Genomic DNA, 27,464 nt, shown 5'->3' with positions numbered 1-27,464 from the left:
ATATATATATATATATATATATATATATATATATATATATATATATAGCCTTAAAATATTCATTTGTGTGTTACCTCACTTCTAGGTGATCTAGTTATTGAAAGAAGAAATTGTAATATATTTTTATGTCTTCTGTGGACTTGGCTTAAACCCTGTGTATATGTATGCATCAAACATTTTTTTTAATTAAAAAATGAGTCTTCATTATTATTGAAAACATGGGTACCTACTTACTTCTTCTATCCTATTTCTGGAAACTTCTATTTGTCCTTTGAAAAACTTAGATTGTATATCACCTTTCTTTGATATCCCCCTGACATTCTCCACTAAGTTAGTCATTCCACTCCATATCCCCAGTAGTAGTTTGGATGGAGCTCTATAAGACTGTTTTCATTGTGTTGTAATAACATATCCTCCGCTAGACTGAGTTTATCTAAGGCTGGAAATATGATCTGTTCATTTTTGTATTCCCTTCAAGAAGCTGAAACTAGAGTCTGTTCATGATACGTGTTTTCATTTTTTATTTTTTTAATTCATTTTTGAGAGAGAAAGAGTGCACATGAGTGGGGGAGAGAGAGGGGGGGATAGAATATCTGAAACAAGCTCTGTGCTGACAGCAGAGAACCTGACCATGGGCCTCGAACTCACGAGAACCATGAGATCATGATCTGAGCTGAAGCAGTCAGATGCTTAACTGACTGAGCCACCCAGGGGCCCCCATGATAAATGTTTATTGAAGGAACAAATTACTAGGATCTCCTCCCCCCTGAGTTTGTAGTGTCACAATGGAACTCACAAGTGGATGCAGTAACAGGTTCTCTTACACAGAACTGGGTAAAAATATGGTCTCCAGAAGTAGTTTTGCTTGGGTTGAATCCTGGATCTGGTACTTACTAGCTCTGTGACCTGGGTCTCTGTGTCTCAGAGTTTTTGTCTGTAAAATGGAATTTTAATCATACCTACCTCATTGACTTGTGAGTATTAAGTGAGATAATACTTGTAAGGTGCTTAGAGCAATGCTCAGCTTATAATAGCTGCTCTGCAAACATCAGCTATTATTACTAGAAAAGTTTTCTTCTGAATTTAGTAAGCTGGAGAAAAGGAAAATAATGGAATGAGGTATTTTGCCCTATTATAATCATGATTTTACTTGTTTTTTTTCTTGATTCCTCACATTTCCCCCCTTTTTCCTTCCTCTTTTTACTTTCCTGATGCCATTTCTTCTTTTTGAATTGGGTGGTAGGAAATGTTAATAGTACAGTTAGGTTTGGGAGTTGAAAAAGTAACAGTTCTTAGAAGTCATAGATTAAGCCAAGTAGACTGTGATAATAAGAGTTTGATATACAGGAGTCATTTGAAAGGGCTTCCTGGATGTGGGCCTAAAAGGTTTCAGGAGGAGGAGTATCCAAAGATTAAAGGAATGTGAGTTGGTCTGTGTATGAAATACATTTGCTATCATTTCACCCTTCTTTGCTACTTGATAGTTCTTTGTTTAATGCAAATAAAATGCCAGTTACATTTGGGTGAGCTATACTTTCTTGTTTATAGATTTAGGAATTCGAGGCTACAAGGTTGAGATTTCCTTATTTACAAAGAGGTTTGCACTATGCAAGGCATGCACGTATACATCTTCATCTTTTGACCATTATGTTAATTTCAGAATCTCTTTAAGCAATTAAAAAATCTTTCTTGTTGATATAATTTGGTCATTGGTAGTTACACGAAAATGATCTTGTCAGGGCTGTTTGTATTGTTTGTTCCTGAAATTCCAGGTACATGTGACTCTCTTCACCTCTTTGTAGTACAGTGGTTGTGTACTACAGAATAGAATAGAACAGAACAACAGAACTTTTGATCAGAAAGTTTGACTTGCTGTTTATGTTTAGAACTTCCTTTTAGTTCTGGATTAGGACAATGCCACAAAATATTCTTTACTTAATGCTTTTAACTTAAGCAGAACTGTTTATTGAAAAATAGGCATTTGCATAGTTAGCTTTAAAATTTAAGTGTTTCTTCATGACTTAAATCATACTATATTTCCTATGTAATCAATTATTTTGGAAAATTAGGAGGGGTGGGGCAGGGCATGAAAGTACTGTTAAGCCATTAGGTTTGAATAAGGTCGATTTCAGGATTAGAATTAGGACAGAGATGTTACATGCATCATTCAAGCGCTGTGATAAAAGGCTAATGTAAAGGATTTTAAAAATGAATATTACATGAAATAAGTTTGTTCTTAGAAAGTAGGGTGTTTGGTTTGGGTAATAAGGTGGGCAAGAGAGAGAAGCGTATATAGTATGGTAATTGAAAGCTACAACAAAGCTATCCACAAAATGACTAGAAATAGGTTCTGATGATACATTAACCAGGAAGGTGAAGCTTGAGTGGCTTATAAGGCCATCAAAATTCAACAGTAAGAGACCATACTTATTCACAGTTTTCTTTTGTTAAAGATGCTGACGGATATCTCCCCAGGTCAATGAGAAACACATGCTCAACGAACTGCTCCCTTGGTTTTCTCCAAGGCCTCATTTACTAGAGACATCCAAGTAAAATGTCCTTGCTTTCTTGAATTTTCAAGGTGTAGTCAAGCACAGGCTTTAAACAAGTCCTCCATTTTTCATATTTTTTGGAATACCGTATTTATATAATTCTTTGAATATATTTTTATTACTTTTGACTGCTCAATTTGAGTGAGTCAGTAGGTTCCTGAACACAAAGATTAAGTTAATATGTCAATTCTGACATCAGTAAAAATATCAGTCTATTTTTGGAGACATGTTTATTATGAAGAACTTTTTCAGGGATGGGGTGTTTGGATGTGTGGAAACTTTTGGGTGAATAAGATATCAAGAAGGGTATTTCCGTTTCCTCTGGTTATCCCCCAAAACCACAGACATTAGCAAGTGGTGATGGATGACATTTAGGTTTAAAGATTTAAATAGCTAACTAAATATTTCTTGACTAACAAACTATAAAATGTAACACTTGCTTGTGTTTTTTTCTTTCTTTCTTTCTTTTTTTTTTTTTTTTTTTTTTTTTTTTTTAGTAATGAGGGGGTGAGGTAGGAGGAGGGTCTAAATATGTAACCTGAATTCAAAAACTTCTATGTAATACTTAAAAGAACATTATTTTATATTCATGGTAAAATACACATATAGCATAAAATTTACCATGTTAATAATTTTTAAGTGTACAGGTTAGTGGCATTAAGTACATTCACATTACCGTGCTATCAAAATCGCCATCACCTTTGTCTAGAACTCTTATTTAATATTGTTATGTGAGGTGAAATTCTCACACCTCTAGTTCAACCTACCAAGTGTAAAAATCAAGGAGTAGAAATACTTTGGGGCACCTGGGTGGCTCAGTCAGTGAAGTGTCTGCCTCTTCATTTCGGCTCAGGTTATGATCTCCTTGTTTGGGTTCATGAGTTTGAGCCCCTGTGTTGGGCTCTGTGCTGACAGTATGGAGCCTGCTTGGGATTCTCTTTCCCCCTTGCTCTCTGCCCCTCCCCCGCTCATGAGTGCACATGTGCTCTCTCTTTCTATAAATAAATAAAGTTAAAAAAAAAAAAGAAATGTGAATCATGACTAAAAGTGAAGTGTAGTTGGCACAGGTGGAAAGAGATTTTTGAAAAAGCAAGTGGACTGTGTTTCATGTGATTTTGTGGTTGGAGATAAGCACCATTTATCTAAAAATAAACTCAACCTGACCTGTCCCCACAGAATTTCCATTTCTAAAATCTTGTCATGTGTTTAATTGTCAAGGATTAGATCAGATGCTGTACTGTGTGCCGCTTTGGTCACAAATTGGATGATAGGTCAGCGGTCATAATTTCTATTCTAGGGCTGGAAAGAGGCTCTTCACTGCTCTCCAGAGGTTTGATGACCTCTCCTTGCTACAACCTCATGTCTCCCACGTCCACAATAGGCAGAAGAACTTTAGGTCATAGAGTTGTCTTTCTTTTCCCAGGCAGAAGCATTCATCTCCCACATCCTGCATGTTCAGAAACGTGCTGAGAAGAATGAGTAGCTGATGACAGGGCTTGAGATGCGGTAGTCTGATCTAGTAGGGAAAGTCTGTAAAGAGTCTCTGTTTCCCTTTGTACTAAGGAGAGCTTATCCCAGTTCTACAGGACGGGAGTGGGCTGAAGAGTGGCCAGAAATGGGAAGAGCACATATTTTTCCCACGTAAATATCTCATCGAAAGGATTGGTCATATAGTATTTTTTCAGACATGAGGTCATGACCCATTAATGATGGCAAAATCAGTGACATATTATTACCAACATTTTAATAAACTGAGATAAAAGAAAGTAGAGAATATCACAATGAGTGTTGCTTCGTGAAACATTTTTTAGGTGTATATGTGTAAGTATATTAGTTTATGTGTGTATGTGTGGGTGTGGACGTAGGTATTGTAAATGGGTGTCTGTGTGCAATGGACAGTTCATTGCTTACCAAGAAGTCATTTAGAAAACCTTGAATCTACTGAAATCAGAACTGGTTGTCTCTGAGTTTTAGAGTCTAATTTCCTCAAGGTATTAACTAACATCTAGGTGCAATTAAATCAAACCTGTAAACTGTTTCTAGCTTACTTCTGTTTTCAAATAATTCTTGTTAACTCGAGTTAATAGAGCACTAGTCAGTATGTGGAAATAGTAATTCACTACTAAAGTAATCATATTGTCCAGTATTGTTCTAAGAACATCATATGTATTAATTCTTACTATAATTCTTTGGGATAGGAAGCGTTATTATCCTCATTTTATTGGTTGAAAGGATGGAGGCACTGAGAGCTTTAATGAATTGTTCAAGCTGGTAGCTAATATGTGGCCAAGTCAGGATTCTAACCCAAGCATCTGACTTCAAAATCATGATCTTGACCACTGCTCTGTAGTACCTCTCCCTATCATAAATGCAAGTATTTTGTAAACAAAAAATGTTACGTTTTTAGGATCTCATTGTGGATTTGAGTCTTTGGTAACATCTCATTCAAAGTGACTGAAATAATGTTATCACTGCTCTTCTCTGATAATTCCATTTCAGAAAATACTTGCCAATGACTTGATCCTTATTCATTGGCGTTGGTGCAAAGATAAAGTGTGACACTAAGATTAGGCTAGCTTATTATAGTTCATTCCTCTCTGTGTAAAGAGGAAGGGTATCTTTGAACACTGAGTAGTGTTCATTGAACAAGTTGACTTTTTAGTTCAAATTCTCAGACATTTCCAGTTGGTGGGTAACTGGCTGCCTAATGAGGCACTAGAGAGCAACTATGCCATTGTTTTCCTCAGAAATCAGATGAGGGCTATTACATGCCACTTGTCAGGCATTTAACTGTCTCAGGAATTCAAACAACAACAGCAACAGAAATCTCACACAGAGCAGAACTAGAATTACAAACTGATTGAAACTATTAGCCTTGGATGCTTTGGATCACTTTGAATGGTAAATATATGCTGTGTATAGCATTCACAGACATGGTCTCATTTTATCTTGAGGGCTTGTTTCTGGGTGTGACAGAAGAGTCATGACTGCCAGTATCTGGATCAGTGAGCTAATCTAGCTGGTCTGGTGCAGGCAGCTGGAACTGGAGTGTTAGTAACCCTGCAGTGGGCTTCCAGTGACCAGTGGGGATTGGTGTATAAGTACCCCAGGCTCCTCCTCCCTTCCTTGGGTGGGATGAATTAATTCTGAAGCATAGATTAATTCAGAAATTGCATGCTGGATTAAATTCCCACCTCTCAGTATGGCTGCTGGTGGTAGTAATTTGAAAAATAACCGCAAATCATCCTCCTTCCTGCATTGCAACATTGCAGATCTCCCACCAAAAAGTGGAATCCATTCCCCTAACCTTGAATCTAGGTAGTCATGTGAATTTGCTTTGGCCATTGGGAGATTAGCAAATATGACCCAATAAGAAGCTTGAAAAGTGCTTGCTTGCTGGGGCTTGTTTGCTTGCAGCATTTAGAACTTGAGGCTGCCACCTAAAGGAGCCAGGGCTGGCCTCTTGGAGATGAGAGTTGACTTAGAAATGAGCTTATCCAGCTAGAGCTGCCTAGGCCAACCATTAGAAGTATGTGTCTGACCACGGAAGACTCCTAGTCGTTGAAAGAGCTGCCAGATGAATGCAGGAATCAGTTGAGCCCACTCAGACAAGAAGAATCATCTGGATGATTCATAGAAGCATGAGAAACTATACATGTTCAATTTTAAAGTCAGTAGCATTGAAATGGCTTGTTATGTGGGACAAACTAACCAACGCATTTGCTTAACCACTTACTGTCTGTTGCCTTCCCTTGCCTTTATCTTTTTCCTACTCTGCTACTGGAGTTTCCTGAACCTCCCAAGGAAACGTTCACTCAGATCCTTACTTCCTGGGGAGCCCAAACTAAAACACTCTGTATTTAATTTTTACATTCACTGACGTCTTTTTCCTTAGGATTATTTAGGGATTGCGAGCTGTTAAGTGGCACTGGACAAGAAATAGTACAAAACCCAGACTGTGCCCATTTGAACAATCCCACAGTGCTCTTGGCCTTAACAAGCTCACAGGTTGGAACATTCTCTGCTGACATAACTTCCTGATTCCCCCAATCGAAGTGTCATACATGCTCGTTGTTTTCCCCCAGCATGACAGTAAGAATCTCTTCCTAAACTGTTAGGCATAGAAAAATTTGTCCTCTTAGGCTGGGAGGAAAGTGCAGAGTTGATTCAATTCCTCTTTGCAGTGAATGAGTAAAAGGTGAGTATTTCTATGAAACTTTACTCCTACACTTTTCTTCTTTGATCAATTTACTGTCGATGTGATTTGAATGAAAAAGAGAAGCTCATAAGCTTAGCAGTGGCTTTATGAATCAAAGAAACTCAATTTCCTCTGGATTTTCCCTAGGTAGCGAAAATAGAAAACTTAGGCTCTATTGTAACTGGATAACCAGACAGCAGAAAATTTGCCAGGTAAAAGTGAAAAGAAATATGAGTTGTTTTTGATTATCATGGTGATGAGAATGAGTGTATGTGTGTGTGCGCGTGTGTATTGGGGAGCACATAAGCTCAGGTGGGGTAGGGAGAGATTAAAGGAAGTTACATTTGGAGGGTAAATATATTCATAAACTTGCAGGTACAATGCTTTTATAAATGCTTTAACACAAATACATTTTAAGTGTGGTTATGTGGACCCAATTCCCAAATGTTTCTTCTCACAAAATCTTTATGTGGTGACTATATGAATCTAATAACATAACTCTTGAAATGCTTATCACTGTGCATCAAAATTAGTATCGTGAGTAATATCTTACATGGTGTTAGAACTCTGTTTATGCAACCTCACAAAAAACACTATTTACCAGAGTTACTGTCTACTATTCTCGATGATTTATTCTACCAGCATCTGTCTCTGGGGAACTTTTGCATTTGGTTGACATACGACTTTGAGACAATTAATATTACTTTGGCTTCCCATTGTAGCACTCTGACACCACTTCAGTGTAAGAGTAGTTGTTATTTATTATCATTTCAAGGTGGCAAGATAGGACTATATCTCCGAGAGGTAATACACAAATTATTCTCTGTCATTGCAAGGAACAGCTGCTTTTCTTTCCAATCTTTTGCTGCACATAACAGTACATTTTCTTAATCACATAGTTTAAAGACAAATAGGATTTTTTTTTTAATTAAAAGGCAATATCCATTCATTATGGCTGATTTTTGGAGGAAAGGTGTAAAGAAAATAAATAAAAATTATGTGTAATTCAAATAGTTATAGACAACTGCTAATAGTGTTTGGTGTACTTCCCTCCAGAATTTTTTGTTTGAGTAAAAATATATTTCATTTATTTTTATTTTAGAGAGAGAGACAGAGAGAGAGAGAGAGCACAAGCAGGCGAGAGGGGCAGACAGAGAGAGAGAGAGAGAGAATCTGAAGTAGGCTCCACACTCAGTGCAGAACCCAACGTGGGGCTCGATCCCATGACCTTGGGATCATGATGTGAGCTGAAATCAAGAGTCGGACGCTCAACTATCTGAGCCGTCCAGAAGCCCTGCACATTTATTTTTAACTAAATTGGCATTGTGGTATTTTAAATTATTTTATTTTTAAACAAGAATATATTTTAAACTTAAAACTGTATTGTAGTTACTCTTTAAAACCTCTAAATATTTAAATATCATGGTACTGGCTTCATCACATCCCTGCATGGATGTTCATGGCATGTTTTACTTGGCCCCTACATTAGACATCTATGTCATTTCCAAATTTTCATGATTATGCTTATATACAATGCCAACATCTGTGTAACTGAATTTTTCTGCACATCTGTGATTATTATCTTAGTCTAATGTCCCAGAAATAAAAATCACTCGATCAAAGAATAGTACATTTTTGAGGCTTTTGATATATTTTTCTCTCAAACAGATTGTACCTATTTTCAGTCTCTAAGGGTATATTTTAATAGCTTTGTTGCTCTTGGCAACATGAGTTTTATATTCAATTGTCAGCTAGTTTGATCTCCAAATACTAAGTAAAATAAGGATCAATCTGTCGAGGAAAATAACATAAGGATGCATATATGTCATGGATTTGTCCTCACACTTTCTTACCTGAGCCCCTTGTAACCTAGTTCTTCCCCTGTGTCCAGTGTGTAAGAATGGCAGGGAAAGCACCTGCCATTATGTGGCATGAATGTCCCAGAGCGGGCTGTACCACACCCCTATTTGTTTAGGGATCATGATGCAGTCCAGTTCTTCATTGCTGTGTGAGTAAGAATGGCACTTGTGCTACTTCTTTGGCCCATTCTCTTGCAAGCAAATGGGCTTTAAGGAGAGAAAACTCTCAAACCAAATTCATTTTGCAAGGCATAAAGTTTACTATGTAGGAACTTAATTTGTCCTTTGAGTCTAAAGGACGTGAAACTACAGGGTAAGACATCTTCAAATGTGAAGCTACACATTTCTGGCTACATTTTGAAACTAGAAGAGAATGTGCCTGGTTAATGTATGCAGAATTATTAGAAAGGCTATTGGAAAGAAGGAAAAGACCTGTAGGAGAAACCTTGCAACTTTCAGGGCAAGTGTCTCCATAGAGTTGCTAGTCTGATATCTCCTTTGACCCCTCCCCAGGTCTCGTCTCTCACTCCTGTACTGCAGCCTGGGATTGCCCTTCTCTGTTCTCATTGCCATCTTGCTTGGATTGCAGCCGTTAAAGCCACTTGGCTCTCTACTTCACAGAGGCCTTCTGTCTTCCTGAAGGCTCAAGGCCCTCTTATCACCCGATCCCATAGCGGGGGTGTGCTGCAGTGGCTCCCTTTGTGGGCCTCAGCCTATATTGTTTTCCTGTGAGTTCCACCTGCTGTCATTGTTCAACCCTAGAGACATGAAGGACTGAAGTAAAGTCATTCATAACCCTGAACGTACACTCTTGACACTTTGCCTCCAAGTAGAAATATCTCAGTACTTAGATTTTAATTGCTTATTTATCATTCAACTAATAAATACATATTGAGAACTTACGATGTGTCAGGTACCTCTAAAGGGTGTGAACTCCACACTGCTCGAAAACACACAAATTCATGACCATAATGGAAGTTATAATCTAATAAGGATAGCAGATAATTAACAAATATGCAGCACTTTCATAATGTAGTGTTACGTGGTGGCAAGTGCTATGAAGAAAAATTAAGTGGAATGTGAAGATAAAAAGGGAGAGAGAGAGGTGGTGAGGGGAGGTCTTTCTGAGAAGGTGGGATCTCAGTAGAGACCTGAAAGAGAGAGAATAAGCCATATAGATATCTGTAGGAAAGCTAAATGTCCCGATAGGGGAAACTGTATGTGCAAAGGCCCTGAGGTAGGAGTATGCTTGACAAGAACAAAGAGGCCAGTGTGATGGGTGGAGTAAGTGAAGAGGAGGGTTGGGGGAGTCAGAGATAGTCAAAGGTCAGGTAAGGGGGGGTTATGTAGACTCGAGATGACATAAAGCCTGGATTTTATTTGAAATGTGGTAGGAAGCTAGTGAAGGCTTTTAATAAAGAAATGATGTGACCTATTAACATTTGGTTGCTGTTGTGACTTTTCTAATTCTGCTTCATGGTCTTGTCCTGTGGCATTGAGACAGGAGGAGATTTTTTTTTTTTTTTTTAATTTTCTTTTGCTTTTGTCAACATCACCATGTGGGGGACAGTTTAGATTAGATAAATGTTCTTTCTCTGCCAGAGGCATAATTAAAATTTCTGGGGCTTTTTATAAAACTTTACAGAGGCCTTGGAGTAGTGAAGTTTTTTTGGATTTGAAATAACAGAGTTCCATCTCAGATTACTTTAACAAACTTCATTGGAAAATTAATGATGTATCTTTGAGACTCCAAGGAAGAGATCCATGTAGGCCTTTGGAAGCAGGGCTGCTCCAGGGGCCTCAGCAGCAGCCATTTGTGGTCCCTCTTCTACAGTTTCACCAACAGTATTGAGACCCACAGTTTCAGGGTCCCTTTGTTTAAAACTCTAAATGACTAGAAAAGAGAATTTGATTGGGTCAGCTTGACTCAGGTATCATCTTCTGAACCCATCAATTCTAGTCTAGGGGACAAGGCAGCAGAAACACAAGTGCCCTAAGACCCCTGTGGGTATGGTGCATGGTTCCCAAAGAGCAGACTTTACAGAGAACTTTTCCTGAAGTGGTATGTGACTAGTCAGTGGCCAATCACCCATATGCTTTGTTTATGCACTTTGATGGAGGCAGACTGCTAAAGCAGGGGCTTCTGGGTAGTAGCTGTGTCTCTGCTCTCATTCTCTATGGAGAGTTAATATCCTGGGCAACTTGGTTACAAAGTCCTTGACAATAAGGGCCAATTTTATTCCATTTTGTACCTCCTTGCACAAAGTAAAGGGTAAGGGATATTTTTGGTGTTTAATTTTGCTTCAGGCCCTGTTCTTCATGATCCTGGAGCTGCCCCACAACTATCTAAAATTACAGGTTCTATTTTACATTCTTAAAAGATTTGCTGATAACTTGGCAGGCAGATATAGTTTTATTGTGAAGAAAGTTTTGCCCACTCTCACATGTACTGCTGTGCCAAGAACATGGAATTTGGAGCCAGGAGACTATATTAAATCTGGTTCCTGGGAAACTGGGAGATGGGGATTTGTGGGCAGGAGGTTTATTGGGGAGTGTTCTGGAGATTGGCACCTGTGAGGCATGAGGGAAATAAGACACTGTGGAGAGAGAGGGGTAAGTACGATGCAGTGGTAACCTTCAGCTGATCCTACAGGAATCCTTGCAGCTTGGGTGGACCTTCAGTGTTATCCAGAAGTGAGGCAAGGGGGCCAGGCCTCTGTACCCTGCAGTGACCAGGATGGGGAGGGGGCTCCTGTTGGGAGAGGCAGCTAGCTCCCTTAGGCCTAAGGCAATACCTGGAGAAAGTTGCTTCTGTGAGCTTTCAGCCACCAATGCTATCAGCAGCTGGGGGAGTGAGTACTTTACTCCTGACGTGTGCTGTGGGCAGAGGGAGAGTCTGGTTGGTTCACCGTAGCGTCCACTTCAAAGACTTAAATTTCAATTTTGCTCTACGATAATCTGTGAGGCTTGGGAAAATCCCCTAATTTCTTTGAGATACCATGATGTCATTAAAAATGAGATAGAAAAATCAGATTAAATAAACAGTATTGTGAGCACTATGTAAGACACTTCCACTTGTATATAATTGCTTAATTTTCCCTGTAAATCTGTGCTATATCTATTTTAGGACAATTTTATTGATGAGGAGAGAGATCTTCAAGATGAAAGTAGTTCGCTTGAATTTAATACAGGTAAGCAGTCCAGAAAATACAGTCTCAGATCTTCTGAACTTAAGTCTTTATTTTGGCCAATTATGAATTTAAGTCTTTATTTTGGCTAGTTCATTAGAGCTGCCTCTCAGCAACAGAAATAACATTAACAATAATATTAATAATATAATTAATAATGGCAAGGGATACCTAATTATATATGCTTGTTACAAGGATTGAAAGACATTTGCAAATCATAAGTTACTGAAAACAAGTGACACAGTATCACTGTTTTTCAAAATTGCTTTTTCCGGGCACTTGGGTGGTTCAGTTGGTTAAGTATCTGACTCTTGATTTTGGCTCAGGTCATAATCTCACGTTTCACTAGTTCCAGTCCCCCATCAGGCCTCGCACTGACAGCATGGAGCCAGCCTCTGATTCTCTCTGTCCCTCTCTCTCTGCCCCTCCCTTACTTGTATGCATGCTCTCTCTTTCTCTCTCAAAAATAAATAAATAAACTTAAAAAAAATTTCTTTTTCCATCCATAAGACATGGGCATGGTCTAATTAATCTTGAAAAGAGGAAGAAAGGTTTACACAACATCCTGGAAAACCTCTCTTAAAGAACCTTTAAGAGGCACAGGGCATCATGTTGTTTCCATGTTTTTTTTTTTTTTTAATTTTTTTTTAACGTTGATTTATTTTTGAGACAGAGAGAGACAGAGCATGAACGGGGGAGGGTCAGAGAGAGGGAGACACAGAATCTGAAACAGGCTCCAGGCTCCGAGCTGTCAGCACAGAGCCCGACGCGGGGCTCGAACTCACGGACCGCGAAATCATGACCTGAGCTGAAGTCGGCCGCTTAACCGACTGAGCCACCCAGGCGCCCCATGTTTCCATGTTTTTTAAATTGATGTTTGGACTTCTCTGGTTCACTCTTGGAGAACTTAAAAAATTCAGCTCATATATTCTGAGCTGCAACTTAGTCTTTGAGGGCTGTGCTGTAGGGTACAGAAATGAAAGAAATGTTGTTCTTCAGGGATGAAAATAGGAGCAATCAGTGACAGTGAGGGGAACCCATGTACTGGAGGATCAGAGACATTAAAAGAGCTTGGAGGCTCAGGATGTCTGGGCCAGACTCTTCAGTTGTCAAGGTGACTCATGCCATAGATATCAGCTTAGGTTTTGAACTTTATATGCTTTGACTTTCAGGATCCATTTAAAAAATTTTTTTTAAATGTTTTTATTTATTTTTGAGACAGAGAGAGAGAGCATGAGCAGGGGAGGGACAGAGAGAAGAGAGGGAGACACAGAATCCAAACCAGGCTCCAGGCTCCGAGCTGTCAGCACAGAGCCTGACACAGGGCTCGAACTCACTGACTGTGAGATCATTACCTGTACTGAAGTTGGACGCTTACCCGACTGAGCCACCCAGGCGCCCCATGATCCATTTTTATAAGGTGAAAGAGTCATGGCAAGGAAGTCATCTGTGGTGTCTTTCCCAATTTAGAAAAAAAGATGCAACTCTGTATGTGAGGCTTGTTTTCCCATTGACCTGTAAAGTGCTTTATATGACACACAAAATCCAAAGGAAAACAGTTGTTTTGAGTGTACGTGGTCACAGATATATTTTGAATTGCTTTGTGAATGATTGATATTCATGACACTGGTTGCAAACTCAACAACACATTTAAATTTAGGTAGAAACAGTGTCTCCACATGATTGTGAAAGCCCCCATTCATATTCATCTCATAGTTACTTTACTAGAAAATTGCAGGTTTTGGTCGAATTTTTGCTACCTCTTATTTCTGGAAAATAATCAAGTATCATTATTAACACATACTATTTGATTAAAGGCATTTGTCTAAACCATGAAATCTAAAGTTCTGGGTTTTCTCATGTTCATTCTTGTCTTCTCATCCCCTCCCCTGCTTCATTTAGTAAATTCCAGATTCCCCAGTGTAGCAAGTTCAATAGAGGTTAGTGGATTCTCATGTTGCTGGTTTGTTTACTTTTTATCTCCACTTGACCTACATTAAAAAGTCAAGATTTTTGGCAGGAGGAGTTATTTGAAAAGGAAATGTAATGTTATAGGGATGGTTAAAGTGATTATGAAAATTCTATCTATGTAATTTTAGAGAGATTGATTTAAGTCCACATGGTTAGTTTGTTCAATCACAGTTTCACTGCTTGGCTTCAATGGCGATAAGAAAACATGTCTATTAGGCTCTGTTTCTTACCACTCTGCGAACCACAGTCAGTGTCAGTGACTCATTAAGTTTTGGTGGTATAGACCTGGCTAATGTTTTGGGTGCAATCTGGCATAACATACCAAATTGTAAAACAATACAGATACATGTGTCACATCTAAAGACAATTTTGGTTGTGATTCGTAGCAGAGAAGAAAAATTAGTAAAATCTAGGACGTGTTTTTATTTTCCCCTTGTTCCCAAGGCTATCATCCTTTGAATCAGGATTGTGAACAAACAAAAGTGCTTCCTAGTGAAAAAAGCAAAACCCGTTAAACTCAAGCACATTAAAAAATGCAGTATTGTTCTCACTTTCTAAAGTATTGGTGTCAAGGTATACTGAAAACAACAGTTAACCTTAGGAATGGATACGATAACAGAAACATCCTTCATGTGTGTGCTTTAGCCAGAATTCCAAGATTAATTTGAGAAACGTAAACGCAGTTATTCCTCGTATGTAACACAGGATCAGGGTTTCTCAACCTCAGCACTATAGACATTTTGGGCCAGATGATTTGTTGTGGGAACTGTCCTGTGCACTGTTGGGTATTTAGCAGTAACCCTGGTCTCTACCCACTACAGATAGATGCTGCTAGAACCACCAGCTTTCCCCCTTTTCCCCAAATTGTCTCCACACATTGCCAAAAGTCATTGGCACAGCAATTGGGGGTGTGGGGAAGGGGCAAAGCCATCCCTAGTGGAGAACCAGTATGCTAACAACTCTCACGGGTTTTATGCTTACATTTGGTATTATAATTTAAAAGCAGAATTTACCCATGGAGAGTATTTGAAAGATCCATAATCTTTGCTAGGAAGTTGGTTTTTTTTTTTTTTTTTTTTTTTTTTTTTAAAGGAACTCTATCCTCTACCTGGTAGACAGTGGCTAGAAAAAAAGTCTTCTTATGAACTTTCTGTGCTAGGATTTAGTGACACACTTAGAGGAGTAGTGATTATAAGACCTTTCTGTTTTAAAGCCCATGGTATTCAATGGCATGTTTTAAAAATTATGGTTAAGGTAAATGGAGTGGAAATTGTATAATTCTCATATTGACTTCATTTCAAAGCAGAAAATAACATTTAGATTTAGAGAGAAACAAGTTGTCAACAGCTTTGGGAAATCTCTAGGGATGCCTAACTATGCCAAAGACCATGGGAATAAAATTGTGCCTTTTGTCAGTAATGTTGCAGTGAAGAATCCTATTTTCATCCTTTTGTCCACACGATTTTCTTATTTATAGTATCCAAGCATATGAGTGAGAGTATTGGTGTTGTTAAGATGCTTCTGTCAACAAATCTTCATGTATATGGTTTGTTTTTCCTTTTGTGTTTTTTTGGTAAGTTTACTTATATTTCTCTACAGTTAAATAAAAATGGATTCACAATATACTGGGTTTAGGCTTTACAGCTATTGGCCTTATAATTGGACTTTTATGCATATGTGAGAGTGTGTGTGCATCCGTTCTCGGGAGGACAGCCATTTGCCTTCATTTTTATACCCATTTATAATCCTCTCCCTTACAGTGTCATCCACTTAGAGCAAGTACATTGTCTATTGAAAGGAAAAGCTTTCTGCAAGACCTGCGCAGTTTAAACTCATCCAGATCCAGATTCTGTATCAAAGCACATGTCAGGAGTCAGAATATCCCCAAATTACAATAGGTCACTCATCTTCCTTTCCCCTTTCAATCTGGGGTCCACTATGAATGCAGTGGTTTGGCTTTCTCTGGGAGTGCACTAGCCCAGCAGGGCACCCATTTACTCTTCTAGCTGCTGATCTGCCCAGGGCTCCTCACTGAGCTGCCCCACATAAAGTCTGAACATCCTGACATACTCCCTATTCAATAAGTTAGGTTGAACAGTTAATTTTCTTCCATCCATCTTAACGCCCCCCCATCTTTTCTTAAAGTTCAAGACAATTCAACATTTTCACAGCTTACAGGAAATAAAAAGTACTGTGAAAACCTTGCATCCCACTATTATCTCCCATCTGCCCATTTTCTATCTTCCCCCAGTCACAGTTAACCACTTTTGGCAATTTCTTATGTGTCCTTCCAGAATTAACACACACACACACACACACACACACACACACACACACACGTACAAGCAAATTGTACTTTCTTCTATTTCTTACACAAAAGAGAGGAGATTGTAGGTGCTGTGCAATGCACTCCTGTTTTCACTTAGCAATTTTTCCTGTGGGGACCTTTCCAGAGTTGTACCCAAGACACTTGCTTACCATTCACCCTTTCTTATAGTTGTAAATATTATTCTTTATATGAATGCACAATACTGTATTTAACCATTCCCCTGTAGATGGGCATTTGAGTTTGTTCCATTCTTTCACTATCATTAGTAGTCAGCAATGAAAAATGCTTCATCGTTATGGTTTGCACAAGTGTAAGGATATATGAACGATAAATCCACAAAGTGAAATTGCAGGGCTAAGGGGTATCTGCAATTGTAATTTTGATAGATTTTGGAAAACCACCTTCCAGAGAGGCAATCTTAATAGTGACGTAGGACTGTGACTCTTTCCCCATGGCCTGGCCAATGGAGTGTTATCACAATTTAAAGTTCTAACAGGGTGGCAGGTAAAAATGGTGTAGTTTTATTTATTTATTTATTTATTTATTTATTTATTTATTTAACATTTATTTGTTTTTGAGACGGAGAGAGAGCATGAATGGGGGAGGGGCAGAGAGAGAGGGAGACACAGAATCGGAAGCAGGCTCCAGGCTCTGAGCCATCAGCCCAGAGCCTGACGTGGGGCTCGAACTCACGGACCGCGAGATCGTGACCTGAGCCGAATCGGACGCTCAACCGACTGAGCCACCCAGGCGCCCCAAAATGGTGTAGTTTTAATTCACATTTCTTTTTTTATGAATGAAGTTGAGATGTATCATCCAATCCTGCTTGTTTCTTCTGAATTCCTGTTAGATTATGCCCCTTGAACTCTCATAATTTTAGGCAACATGAAATCATATGGGGGCTGTTCAGAAGGTCAGCCCCCATGTAGGACCCTCCAGCTACCAGTGATTGTGTTTGGATATCAAAGTTGACACAGCTCACCTCATGTGTGGCTCTCTTTCTCTTGGAGATAGTTCAATGTTTAAATGAGAGTTTCATAACTGTGAGTTTGTATTTTCTTCAGATAATTTACATATTCTAAGATTACCTGTTTTATTAATTCATTTGTTTTCACTCATCATGCCAAACATTTTTTCTTTCCTGTGTAAGTTCTTTGGAATTATGACTAAAGAGTACTATTTTCTATTATCACAAGCCTGCAATTCTCCCCCCATTTCCATCAGATGAAGAACAAAAAATTGAGGGTGTTCTTATCAAAAATGATCTTTTGGATATCCTCTTTTCCATTGCATTCTCTCTTATATAGATGGATGTAGACGTCAACATGTGAATGTGCTCATATAGGCACTCAACATTCATCCAGTATTCATTGAATGCCTACTGTGTGGCAGGCACTGCTATAGGACCTACCATTGTCTGTTGCAGCCCAACAAAGACATTTGAGTATTCATCAATCTTACCTACATTGTGTGTGGGTAGAAGAGACTTTGAAGGGACAGCACATATTGTACAATCTATCAAAAGATCAACTGGCAATTGGGACACCGAGTTCTATTCTTGGATTTGGCCTTATCTTGCTGGATCGAGCAAGTTCTTTCATCTCTATGGGCCTCAGCTTTCTCATCTGTGAGAAATGTAATGTTGACTAGAATAGATGATATTTACATCCCTTCTAGTTTTGACATTCTAAGATCATAATGCCCATATGCTACTTTTACAATTTAAAATTTTTTTTTTAACGTTTTTGTTTATTTTTGGGACAGAGAGAGACAGAGCATGAACGGGGGAGGGGCAGAGAGAGAGGGAGACACAGAATCGGAAACAGGCTCCAGGCTCTGAGCCGTCAGCCCAGAGCCTGACGCGGGGCTCGAACTCACGGACCGTGAGATCGTGACCTGGCTGAAGTCGGACTCTTAACCGACTGCGCCACCCAGGCGCCCCAACTACTTTTACAATTTAAAAAAATATACAAGAATCCACATTTAAATACTAACAAAAATAATTGCCCCCCCTCCCTTTTGTGGATACCTCTCTAAGGATTCATATTCATTCTTTTCCCATCTGGAGATGGCAGGACATGCATTTTCCACAGTGATATATTAGAATTTGTCATTATATGTAAACACTTGCATTAAAAAATCTCCTAGGACATTATTCAACATTTATGACATATTTTTGTTGAAGTATCTGTGAGTGAAATGTCACAAATATAAATCTCAGCAGAAATCTTTAATAATAGACAGGTTCTGAAGAAGGCCAAAGTGTCCGGGGAAAGGATGTCAGAAGCAGACAATGTGATGATGGGCTGTGTTCTTTAGGAATATCTAGACCCTTGCTATGGAAGGATCAGCATCCCTCAGATGGCAGATATTATAGTCCAACTCTTCTTCTGGAGGCAGGACACCTGCCTATGAACCTGGATGCAGTGATTTATTTTTGCAAGATGCTTATGAACTTTACACAGTATCACTTTATCAAGTCACCCTCACCTGGGGGTTCTCCATACTCCTCTTCTGATCTCTGTTATATTCACCCTGCGTTATTCTTCAGGTTAAGCTATTTCGTGTGTCATGGCAGTAGGTCAGACTGTAAACTCAGTTTTGAAATAAGCCAGAGAAAGATAAGTGCCATATGATTTCACTCATATGTGGAATTTAAGAAACAAAACAAAGAAAGAACAAAAGAGACAAAAAACCAGATTCTTAAGTATCGAGAACAAACTGGTGGCTACCGAGTGGAGGTGGGGGGCGGGAGGTATGGGTGAAACAGGTGATGAGGATTAAGAGTACACCTGTCTTGATGAGCACTGAGTGATGTGTGGAATTGTTGAATCACTATATTGTACACCTGATACTAATACAACACTGTACGTTAATTATACTGGAATTAAAAAAATAATTAAAAAAACCTGTAAACTCATTTTAAAACTTTATCCTATTTCAGTGACTTTCAATCAATTTTGGACGAGTTAAATAATTTTATTGGTTCTCTTTAATGCAAAATACTCAGATTAATGATATTAACGTATCACTTATTACTCTGGATAAAAAATACCTCCTATTATTTTCAAATTAACATGACTTAGTGGGAAAGAGTGGGTTTTTGGAATCTTGTTTTAAATACCAGTGTCATCAATTATCATTTGTAATTCACCAGCCTTATATTTATCTGAGCTTCAGTTTATTTCTCAAACGATGATACTGGTAATTTTCAAATTGTCATGAGGTTAGAAATAATGTGTGAACATATAAAACTATCTCAACACAGTAGGACTCAATATGTTTTAGTTGTTTTATCATTATCATTATTATTATGAATGATCAGCTAAAATAGCCACTAGCAATTTTTCCTCTGATTTTTTCATGTAAGGCAAAAATTAGGAAATAAGGTCTTGTTTTTTTCTTTTTAATTACTTATTTGTTTCTGAGAAATATTTATTTCTAATTGCTATTTGAAAACATCTAGCAACTTATATGAGGAACGTGCAAATACTGGATGAATTCAAAGAGGGATGAATCACTGCTCACACGCTCTGCTAATTGATCACTTTGTACGCAAAGTAGTGCATGTATTCCTATGCCAAACGCAGAGCTCTTTAAAATTTTTTTTCTTTTTCTCTTTTTGATAGAGACAGAGCGCAACTGGGGGAGAGGCAGAGAGAGAAGGAGACACAGAATCCAAAGCAGGCTCCACGCTCCAAGCTGTCAGCACAGAGCCCAACAAGGGGCTGGAGCTCACAAACTTAGAGATCATGACCTGAGCGAAAGTCTGACGTCCAACGGACTGAGCCACCCAGGCGCCCCCCAGAGGCAGAGCTCTTTCATGAGATATTTTCCCCATGATTGCTGTTCTAAACAAATTCATTATCATACAAAAACAACATCATATTTTATTGAATACAATTGGACTTTTCTAGTGTTAAGTTTGAAGACTTATGAAGAAAGCAATTTTGTTTTTAAAGGAGAACAGGAGACCCAAATCTCAGAACAGAGTAATAGTCTAGAAAAGAGGCGCAAGGATGCGTGCGTTTCAGAGCTCATTTAGCCTGAAGGACGTGACGCGGCGTTGTTCTGAGCAGAGCCTCTAGGTGGCAGAGGAGCACCGCGCTTCGGCGCAGACTTCCCACCATCGCCGGCGCAAGTGGCCACAGCACCCAGCGGATTTCATGGTCCGCGCACACGGAGTGGAAGGTGGCAGTACCCATTCACCGAAGTTATTAATTATGCGCTTCACATAAATGCTTAACTTATACTTTTAGGCCAGTGTATACCCCTATTAAAAATAGTTACTTAAATGTAGGAGAGCAGGATGTGTAATATAGCACATCAATTTTTAAAAAGACAAACATTCTTGGGAGACTGGCCTCTCAGTATTTCCTTTTTTTTTTCTTTTCCAGCCTTTTAGTATTTTAAAACCAATGATTTTTTTTTTTTTTTTTTTTTTTTGCAGATGGAGAGATCTTAAGAAAGTGGCCTGAGAGCAGAGTGGTTAAACTTAAGACTCAGAACTCTGTGTGGTCTGGATCTGAATCCCTGCTCCCACGTTTGCTGTGTGTTCTTGAGGAAGGTAGGTGCACTCTCTGAAATTTGATTTGTAGTCTGGACAAAGCCGCGGTGCCTCTGTTATTAGGCGGTTGCGCAGGTTAAACCCGCAAACGTGGTAAAGCACAGAAAGTGACGCATAGGAAAATGGCAGAATTTGAACCTGAGGAGATACTAATACAAATTAGATTGGTTTATTCAAGTTGAACGGCATGCATCATCAGAATGTGAGACATTAGTAGGCTCTGAGGCAGTTACCAGGCATCCCAACAGCTTTTCATATGTTGCTCTTTAAATGAAAGAATGCCTAATCTCCATTTCTCCCTGACAAAATGTGTTGGGCGAGGGAGGGCTGGTCACAAAGTTCTGACAGACAGGAAGCTCAGGGGCACAATATAAGCACACCACTCTGACATAGCTTCTCAGCAGGAGAATTCTGGTACTTTCTAAAAAATGAGCATAAGTAGTCTTGTCGAAGACGGCTGACTTTCAAAGAGGAGAGGGAAGAGGAGGTGCGCTTTCCCTGATACCTGGTGCAGCGCCTTGTGATACCAGATTCTAGTGAAAGTTGGTGCCCTAAAGAAGCACCTACCAAAGGAATCATAGAGAAGTCACAGAAAGTGATATTTTGAGTAGTTTTTCTATAACAAATGGAAAGGAACTCTTATAGTTATAAAATGCAGGCATCTTGGGATGAATATGACATGTTAAACCAGTATAATTGCAGCAAGGTGTGAGAGGCAAATCTTTATTTAAATCCCACTTGCCTCCTCTTTCTGTATTTTGGCCTAATTTTTTTCATTCTCCGTGAACTTTTCACCCATAAATTAATTGGGAAGCACATGGATAGTGATATGAGAAAACAAAGGAGGCAGACCTCTAAGTACTTTCCTAGGTGTTCACAGATGCATCTACCTGAAAATAAATGGAAAAACGAAACAAACTTTGGTTCTTACTTAGAAACAGCAGCACATCTAAATGCCAATATTTAACTTACACCCTGTTCTCCATGCCCAGGGGTGTGAAGAAGTGGAGAAATGTGGCCTTTCTTCTCTGCTTTTCCTGCATGGAGCAGAGTTAACAGGCATGTTTTGGGGTTGGGAAGCCTTCAGGGACAGGAACCTTTTCTGCCTCACGGATCTGCCTCCCCAGGGCAGCTGGCCAGTCCTGCTCTTCTCTGCACTGCACCGCTGAACTGGCCTGCACCCTGTCCTCCCCCTCCGCACCTCTCATGGCAAAAGGATCATGGGATCCCTGTGGACCTGAGGCAGGGAGCCCTCTGTGTAAAGCAGAAGTTGCAATTGTTGCCCAGTCCAGTGTGGCTTTTTCATTGCTCATTGGCAAGTTACACATAAGGGGAAGAGTCCCTGTTCTTTGGTTTTGAAGCTTGTGGAAGTATTACATAGGCATCAGTAGATACTGCTTTAAAGAGTGGCTTCAGTTCATTCAGATTGCAGTTATTTTGTGCCTATTCCATGCTGCATGCTGTCAGTACCAAATAGAGTAAAACATGGTGACTGCTCTTAGATGCTCATGGGAGAGAGGTGAACCAAGACAAAAGGGGTGATTACGTTGCCCACACACCTGGTACATGGTTAGCCTACTGTTTTCCTGGAATCATTCTCTTTGAGAGCTGTGGTGATGGGCAATGAATTAATTGTGGAGGTGGTGTGGTGAGGTGAGGGAAGAAAAAGGAAGAGAAGTCAACCTCACACATTATTTCAAGAATATCTCAGCACTGCATATCACGGAACAACCTCTTGAGCAAAAAATGTCAGTAGTTGGGCCTTGTATATTACAATCTACTTGATTAGGAAATTACTTGCAGGGATATAGGGGGCACCCTGGGGTGTTCATGATGACTTGGAATGAACGCGTTTTCTTTATCAACTGCTGTCTCTCTCTGTTGGGAACATCCATTATTATATTTACAATGTAGCCTCTGAAATCTGAGACAAGACCATAGGAAAGAGATAAAAATTTCATTTTAAAAATTTAGCTGGAAGGAGGAAGAAGGGAATTGGTTAGGATGTGGGGATTTTAAGGTCTCCAAATGTATTGTATGAAAACTTTTTATGTGATCACGGAAAGAATTCTGGGATAGTTTGAATTTATGGTCTCGGAAGTAGCAGATGTATGAATAGATTTAATTGTCTTAAAACAATGCGATCTTAAGACAAAGGTCAATATTGATACAATGCTTGGATGTAGCCTTTTGGGATAACAACATTTTCAGATGTGAGATTTGTTTTGTGAGATTTGTTTTTGCCATCCCTTTTCTTATAGGTAATCATAATGTTACCATATGTATCAGTATTACTGGAGCCTGTTATTCATGTTTTTTGAATGAGATATGAAGCACCAACAAGGTGCAAACTACCATCTAGAACATGAGGGAGAAATAGACTCATTAGATGATCATAAGCACATGAATAAATGGGGCCATCCGTCTTGCTTATAGAAACTGGGGGGTTGACTCTTCGAATATTGAGAACAATTGAATATAAGTAATTGTGTGTGTGTGTGCGCGCATACGTGTGTGTTTGCGTGTATTTCCACAAGCCAAAATTTATAATGTGCTTCTGCCATCTTTATTAAAAGTCTTTAAAATGTAAAAATATGAAGAAACACGTATTTATCTGAAGCATGAAATACCCCCCCAGGAAAACCTTTCAAAATTTCATCTTTGTCCTAACACCTGGGAAGTGACAATCATTCATCACCTATAATTAACACATCCTTTCTTCCCTTTCCTCCCCAAGCACAAGGATTGCAAAATGAGTCATGCGGTTCCGTAGTAAATAACACTGTCTTCAGCAATTTATTTCCACGTCTGGACACATGTATCATTTAATTTGTCAATTCTGAAAATTTATTCTGCTCAGTTTTTATTCTCAAATGCAAACATACACGTACCTGATACTGCAAATATGGAATGAAAATCTTTGTTTTGTAATATTAAGAAAAGCTCTGTTTGTTTACAGACCTTTAATTTCAATATGACAACATGATTTATCAAAAGCAGCACAGTATTTAAGTAAGGTGAAATAGTTTTATGAAATGCAGAGACATCCTCTAGTTGAAGAAAGATCATGGGACTAATATAGGCATTTAGTCTACTTAATTTTATATTCGTGCGAAGCTAATCATTGATGAGTTCCCTCCTCCAGAATAGTGCTTGAATTAATAAAACAAATTTTAGTATTTAGTGTGCTAGGCTATCATGTAGAATATATGCTCAATCAATATACGGTTATTTAAAGTCAATTTTGGATTGTCTTCCTTTAGGGAAAGTAGCATTTGTGTAGGTAATCCAAAGTTATTTGTTCTAGTGTCTTAATGTGTGTTTATTTGATTGTCAGTGATTTTATTGAAATGCGTGGGAAATCAAAACTTTATATACAGGACATCCAATCATCTAACTGAAAATTAACTCAGCTGGCTTTTTGGCTTCCATTTTGGGATTTGATAGTGTCATTTTTTGGAGAAATACAAATCGCCAACATAAGGTAGTCTTTATCCTTTTCACCAGGTCGGATGGATGATAAAACACTTTGATTTAAAATGATAAGCAAAAGATCACAAATACATATATGGCAGGAGAGTAACTGACAAATGATTCTATTAATATCTCTATTTAATTGTGGCAATGGAAGTCTGAAACTTAAACAGATTCTCTTACTGTTAACACTTTTTCCATGAGTAATTAACAGGTAGCTCTATTATTTTTAATTTTTTATTATTTTTTGTTTTTTGAGAGAGGGAAAGAGAGAGTGATTGCAAGCGGGGGAGGGGCAAAGGGAGGGACAGAATCTCAAGCAAGGCCCCATGCTCAGCGACCAGTGAGATCATGACCTGAGCCGAAATCAAGAGTTGGACACTCAACCGACTGAGCCACCCAGGTGCCCCAGATAGCTCTATTATTTTTCAAGTTCTTCCCAGTCTTTAGGGCAAATGAATGATAAAAGGTAGTAGGTAACTGAAACAGTTAAATTACTTTCTCGAAAATTCTAACCAGTTATGTGCGTGCTACATAATCAAGGCCAAGACAGATAGTTTAACTGAAATAGATAAACAATTCCTTTGGTTTGCTCATATAATTAACATTTGTCTGTCTCTGAGAATGTGTTCTGTTTCTCAGTGTTATATTTTCTGTCAACTTCAGAAGGAGCTCTCTTAGTTTTAGGAAAAAATAATGTAAATTAAATTCAGTGTCTTTTTTTTATCCTTAAAACACATCTGTAGGCCATCTGGGTGACAAGTATTATCAACTACAAGTTGCTGAAAGATGAAATTGGATTTTACCAGTGGCCCTGAAAATGATGACCTCTTGAGTTACTCGCTCTAGTGGATTGCTCGGCTCTCACACTACTGGGTTGAACGGATGTTTATTTTGTCTGTTTGATAAGTAACTCCTTTCCCTTGAAACTCTTTCTGGTGTTCCCAGAATTCCAAATTATTGGAGAGTCCTACCTGTGGCAGGTGAAGTTCCTCCAGACCCTGCACTGTTCTCCAGACCCCGGGGCGGGGCTGGGGGTGGGGGAAGGGATTATGCTCATATTCCTACAGCTCTACTGACACTGACCCTTCCAAATGAATGCTTAATTAAGGACAAAGATAAACATGAAGAAGTCTCCCAAAATGTATAGGAATTATGTTGGTAGGCATTGGTTTTATAGTTCCAAGCACCACAGGAACACGGATAATACATAATTACTCAAAGGATAACATTTTTGTCTCTGACCCCAATAGTCCTGCCTAGTCCTATACCCCTTAAATAAGAAGCCCCCTTCTCATCCTTTCCACATGGTCATTTTTGATTTTTCAGCCAGTGGAAGAATCCGACTTGTGTTCTCGTTGGACATCTCAGTGAATTGGTAAGACCTCGGTTTTCCAGCGAGGAGTCAAAGAATGTGTGCAGTCTGATTTTCCTCTTTTCAGTCATTTCCCCTTGGAGGTCTTGCTTAGAAATTGCTCACTGTTAATTTCAGCTGTGGCACTGTGTGAGCTTCTGGCTCACAATGCCCATCAGGGTTTCTCTCCCTTCGTTCACAAAGAACCCTAGTTTGGCAGTGATTTTTATTCCCTTTTCCTTTTGAGTGTACAGACCTTTAAATGTACAAGTGTCAGCTCGACATTTTCATAACTTGGATTGAAAATAACATAGAGGATGCATACCTGCCATGCCCCTATGACCCCCATTTACTCATAGGCTGTTCTGTACTCATAATTTACTGATGAAAAAGAAAATAATGCTATTGCTTGATAGCTCACTGCATTTAGGATTCTCAGATATATGGATGAGCTAAGGTCCTAAGGAAAAGTTGCATAAACTGGAGTCATAAAAAAAGCATACTGCTGAGACTGTCTTTGAAAATATGTAGCTTAGAATAAAGGGGCTGATTTTGCCATGGCAGTAAAATTGCAGTAGGTCAGCTCCTGCAGTTTTGATTGCTGCTTAGAATTTCAGAATTCAGACGTTATGAAAATGCAGGCGCGGTCCACGTGTGCATTCAAAAGATATATAGTTTAAAAGGCAAAAAAAAAAGTTCAGATCACTCTGGAATATCTTTGCACACAGTGTAATATTCTCTTATTTATATTTTAAATCAGATTTTCTAGAACATTGGCATGTAAGAAATTGAACGGCATGGAAATTGCATAATTTAATTATAAAACTTTTTTACTTGCCAAGAATAGGAACAATTCTTATTAAACAGGACAGCTAAATATTACATTATATAATACCATAACTCACACAATAAGCCAACTTCAACCTAAGAAATTAGTTTTGCATAAGCCCGGCTATTGTATCAGCTGCCAGGGGACTGATGTGTTCATTATTATTATTCTCCCTTGTTGAGGTTTCAAGGTAGTGGGATTTCTTAACAGAAGTTCTTGCGAGAGTAGGTAAAATAGTGAAGGGCTGAGAAAATTTCTGAGAGGTTCTAGGATTGCAAAATTGCACCCTGAGCCAGAGGAATGCTCAGAGATGTTTCACCAGCAATGTTATGGGGGAGCAGACATAATACCTTCCACACCAAAGGCTAACGGCCAAAACATCAGGAACTTTCCCTGCTGAAAAATACACAGTGAGATAAGTCAAAAGCAAATAAGCAGACTATTTATCTTTAATGTTCCCCTGGAAAATGACTGCTTTAAAAATAAATATTGTGTGCCCAGGAGAGGGGAATTACTTGGTAGTAACTGACTCTTGAATGGGCTTTCATTACTTCCTCATTATTTCATTTAAAACAAGCTTTTAATTTGCTATTTAAAAAAAATAATGTTATCTGGAGATGTTACCATGGTAACCATGCCTTAGCAACCAACCATGAGTGCTGCCCAAATAGTACTCAAAAATCAGAGAGTCCAACAGTAATAACACAGTGAAACTGCTCCCATTCTCACCTGTGGAAGCTCTAAACAACTAGCTGGTAATGAAAAGATGGAAAAGAGGGAAGGACGAGGGCATAATCTTGAGTGGAGGGAATTGAAAGGAAAAAGGATTTACAAAATTATGCCCACGGCAGGTTCTTAAAGTGATCACGGCATTTTAAAAGTTAAACTGGAAGGAATCAAAATCTCTGTTTGGCATGGGGGGCACAGCCAACAGAGAAAGCAAGTCCAGTAGACCGTAGAAGAACTGGCTCGGATAGGGGTCGGGGAGGCTCAGGAGGAAAGAGAATGCCCAGACTGTGGTGTAGACAGACACCTTTCCAAACTCCATTTTAAGGCCATATTCTAATGTTCCAGCATGTGTGCGTGTATGAGCACGTGTGTGTGTGTGTGTGTGTGTGTGTGTGTGTGTGTGTGTGTGTGTGT

The 27,464-nt window shown here is 38.9% G+C and overlaps 1 long non-coding RNA gene across 2 annotated transcripts in view; it reads left to right on the top strand.

Moving 5' to 3' along the window:
* Positions 1-27,464, top strand: part of LOC121028766 (uncharacterized) — a 224,421-nt gene that overhangs the window by 83,118 nt on the left and 113,839 nt on the right. For both annotated transcript variants that reach the window (XR_005789426.1, XR_005789425.1), the window contains one exon: positions 20,548-20,664. This is a non-coding gene — a long non-coding RNA (uncharacterized LOC121028766). The remainder of the gene's footprint in view (positions 1-20,547; positions 20,665-27,464) is intronic.

Source organism: Herpailurus yagouaroundi, unplaced genomic scaffold (genome assembly GCF_014898765.1).
Source record: "Herpailurus yagouaroundi ecotype Mexico unplaced genomic scaffold, PumYag 100, whole genome shotgun sequence".
Lineage (NCBI taxonomy): Eukaryota > Metazoa > Chordata > Mammalia > Carnivora > Felidae > Herpailurus > Herpailurus yagouaroundi.
This window is presented reverse-complemented; position numbering and strand designations above follow the sequence as displayed.